Source organism: Lathyrus oleraceus, chromosome 3 (assembly GCF_024323335.1).
Source record: "Lathyrus oleraceus cultivar Zhongwan6 chromosome 3, CAAS_Psat_ZW6_1.0, whole genome shotgun sequence".
NCBI lineage: Eukaryota > Viridiplantae > Streptophyta > Magnoliopsida > Fabales > Fabaceae > Lathyrus > Lathyrus oleraceus.
The window spans coordinates 502435325-502439505 of NC_066581.1; the positions used below are offsets into that span (position 1 = coordinate 502435325).

At 39.2% G+C, this 4181-nt stretch overlaps 1 non-coding gene across 1 annotated transcript; it reads left to right on the forward strand.

The window, feature by feature from the left end:
• The first annotated feature begins 3552 nt into the window (after positions 1-3552).
• Positions 3553-3659, forward strand: LOC127133899 (small nucleolar RNA R71). Its single transcript, XR_007807701.1, has one exon. It is a non-coding gene; the product is annotated as a small nucleolar RNA R71 (small nucleolar RNA).
• Positions 3660-4181: the final 522 nt, after the last annotated feature.

Sequence of the window (4181 nt, forward strand, 5' to 3'; positions counted from 1 at the left end):
TCAGGGGGTACTATATCAGCGGCTAGGTAATTAACGAAGTCTGCATACCAGGGTACATTACTTATTGCTAAGGAATTTTGGGAATGCTTATAAGAATCTAGGTTATTATCTTCAATGGTTTCTACTCTAGCGATCAGTCTATCATAGGCAAAATCATCATTTATGGGTACTAGTTCTGGTTTTAGATGTTCTAGCCTAGAAAGGTGATCAGCTACTACATTTTCAGTGCCTTTTTTATCTCTTATGTCTAAATCAAACTCTTGTAGTAATAGAATCCATCGGAGTAACCTGGGCTTGGCATCTTTTTTACTTAATAGGTAACGAATGGCAGCATGATCGATGTAAACTATAATTTTTGCTCCTACTAGATAAGATCTAAATTTGTCTATAGCGAAAACTACAGCGAGTAATTCTTTTTCAGATGTTGCGTAGTTAAGTTGGGCAGCATCTAGGGTTCTACTGGCATAATAAATGGCATGTAATTTTTTATCTTTCCTTTGTTCTAGAACGGCTCCAATTGCATAATCACTAGCATCGCACATTATCTCAAAAGGTTCTGACCAATCAGGTGGTTTCATAATGGGTGCTGAGATTAATGCTTGCTTTAAAAGATTAAATGCGTCATTACATTTTTCGTCAAAAATGAATTCAGCATCTTTCATTAAAAGTCCAGTTAAAGGTTTAGTTATTTTGGAGAAGTCCTTAATGAAACGCCGGTAGAATCCAGCGTGTCCAAGAAAGCTTCGGACTTCTCTGATGGTTTTTGGTGGTTTTAGGTTTTCTATAACTTCTATTTTAGCTTTATCTACCTCTATACCTTTTTCGGAAACTATATGTCCTAAAACTATTCCTTCGGTCACCATGAACTGACACTTTTCCCAGTTTAGCACGAGGTTCACCTCCACGCATCTCTCCAGGATTTTCTTAAGGTTAGAAAGATAATTGTGGAAATCAAATCTGCAAACCGAGAAATCATCCATAAACACTTCCATGATACCATCAAGGTAATCTGCAAAGATTGAAATCATGCAGCGTTGGAAAGTAGCTGGGGCATTACAGAGGCCGAACGACATTCGTCTGTAGGCAAAAGTTCCATAAGGGCATGTAAAGGTAGTTTTTTCTTGATCTTCGGGGTGGATAGGTATTTGGAAGAATCCAGAGTATCCATCTAGATAACAGAAGTAAGAGTGTCTGGCTAGACGCTCCAACATCTAGTCTATAAATGGTAAAGGGAAATGATCCTTCCTAGTTGCTTTTTTTAATTTTCTATAATCTATACACATCCGCCATCCTCCTTCTAAACGTTTTGCTACATGTTCGCCTTTATCGTTTTGCACGACTGTGATGCCTCCCTTTTTAGGTACTACATGCACAGGGCTCACCCACTTACTATCCGAGATCTTATAGATTATACCTGCCTCAAGTAACTTAAGAACTTCCTTTTTAACTACATCACTCATTATAGGGTTTATTCTTCTCTGATGTTCTCTGGAGGGTTTTGAATCTTCTTCTAGTTAAATCCGATGCATGCATACAGATGGGCTTATACCTTTCAGGTCAGAGATATTATATCCTAAGGCTGAGGGATATCTTCGTAAAACATCTAAAAGTTGGTTCGTTTCCTCTTGGCTCAAGGTAGCACTGACTATAACTTGACGGTTCATCTTTTCATCGAGGAACTCATATCTCAGATTCTTAGGCAGTTCCTTAAGTTCTAAGGTTGGTTTCTTAGGGCATGGCATAGGATCTGGGGTAAGGGATAAACATTCGTAAAGGTTATCATCGATGTAGGGTTTCTTAAAGTCATCATCATCCCTTATGAGAGTTGATGGTAACTTAATTGTTTTTATAATTTCTTTTTGTTCTAATTCTCTAACACATTCATCAATGATATCTAAGGCATAACATGAGTCTCCCATCACAGGTGCCATAAGAAATTTCGAAAGTATAAATTCTATTTTCTCGTCACCTACCTCAAATGTCAACTTTCCTTTCTTGACATCTATTATGGCTCCTGCAGTCGATAAGAATGGTCTACCTAGAAGGATTGGTATATCATTGTCCTCTTTGATGTCCATGACAACAAAATCAGTAGGGATAAATAACTGACCTATCCTAACAGGAACATCTTCTAAAATGCCTATCGGATACTTAACAAATCTATCGGCTAACTGAAGTGATATCTTAGTGGGTTGTAATTCTCCTAAGTTTAACCTCTCACAAACCGCTAAAGGCATTAGGCTCACACTAGCTCCTAAGTCTAGAAAAGCTTTTTCGATGACATGATTACCCAAAAGGCAAGGAGTGGAGAAATTTCCAGGGTCTTTATCTTTCTTTGCTAATTTGTCCTCGGAAATAGCATTGCATTCCAAAGGCTTCGGATCGTCAAGTCTACGTTTGTTGGTAAGGATGTCTTTGAGAAATTTTGCATAAGAAGGTATTTGGTTGATGGCTTCTGTGAAAGGGATTTCTACATGCAGTTTTTCTATAACTTTAATAAATTTTTGATATTGTTTATTGATCTGGGTTTGTTTGAGTCTTTGCGGATATGGTATAGGTGGTTTATATGGCGGGGGTGGTACGTAAGTTTTATCTTTAGGTTCTTCTCCTTTTTCTCGACCTTCCTGGTTTTCAGATTCCTTTGGTTCCTTTACTTCGTCCGGAGGCTTGGTACATTCCTTAGAAGTTTCGGGTTCACTCAATCTAGGGTTTGGTGGCTCATCATAAGCGTTCCCACTTCGTAGGGTAATGGCATTGGCTTGTCCTCTCGGATTTTGTTGAGGTTGTCCAGGGAATTGTCCTCCAGGTGTAGTCTGAGGGGCTTGGTTTAAAGCTACCTGAGAGATCTGGGTTTCAAGCATCTTAGTATGAGTAACTATTTGGTCAACCTTGGTTCCTAACTGAGTAATCAATTCGTTAACATGAATGTTTTGGTTCATGAACTCCTTGTTTTGTTGGGTTTGAGCGGTGATAAAATTTTCCATAATTTTCTCAAGGATCGGTTTTGGTGGTACAGGTTGCATAGGTTGATTTGATCTAGGGGCTTGATAACTAGGTCTCGGGGGTGCATTATTTTGAATAGGGTTATGGTTTTTATAGGAGAAGTTCGGGTGATTCCTCCATCCAGGGTTGTAGGTATTCGAATATGGGTTCCCTTGGGTGTAGTTCACTTGCTCATAGTGGGTTTCGTTTAATAGACTGCATTCTGCAGATTGGTGTCCTTTGGTTCCACATATCTCACAATCCGACGAAACTGCAGCTACAGTATTCGGGTTTATGCACATATGCTCGACTTTGAGGGCTAATGCGTCTATTTTATCTTGCATCATGTCTATAGAGCTTAGTTCATGCACTCCTCCTTGGGCTTCCTTCTTCTCTATTGTTGCTCGTTCGACTCCCCATGATTGATGGTTTTGAGTCATATCTTCAATGAGGGCACTAGCTTCAAGATAAGGTTTATTCATCAGAGCACCGCCTGCGGCAGCGTCGATGGTCATCTTTGTGTTATAATGAAGTCCATTATAGAAGGTTTGAATGATTAACCAATTTTCTAAACCATGATGTGGGCATGCTCGTAACAACTCTTTATATCTCTCCCAAGCTTCGAACAGCGATTCCCTTTTGTTTTGGGTAAATCTAGTTATAAGGTTTCTAAGAACGGCGGTTTTACTCGGGGGAAAATATCTAGCAAGAAAAACTCTTCTAAGGTTATCCCAAGTCATAATGGAATTGGGTGGAAGAGAATCTAACCATGATAGGGCTTTATCTCTGAGGGAAAAAGGAAATAATCTTAAATATTGCCTCAGGAGAGGCTCCATTGGTTTTAAAAGTGTCTGCTAATTGAAGAAATATTTTTAAATGTTGGTTTGGGTTCTCAGTAGCGAGACCTGCGAATTGTCTCTGTTGCACTAGTTGCAACAGGGATGGTTTAAGTTCAAAATTATTAGCTGGGATGGTTGGGTTTACTATACTAGAACTAGGTTCTTCATTAGATGGTTGAGAGAAATCCTTAAGAGCTCTTTGGTTTTGATCTTCGGCCATAGCTTTCTTAATTCTATGAAAGAATAAACGTGCGCGAGCGTAACGTTCAAGTTCCGCCAAAGGGTATACTAAGCTTAAACTTCCGGTGCTGCGAGTTCTTTGCATTGACCGGCGGGAAATAGCCTAAGTCTAAACGATAT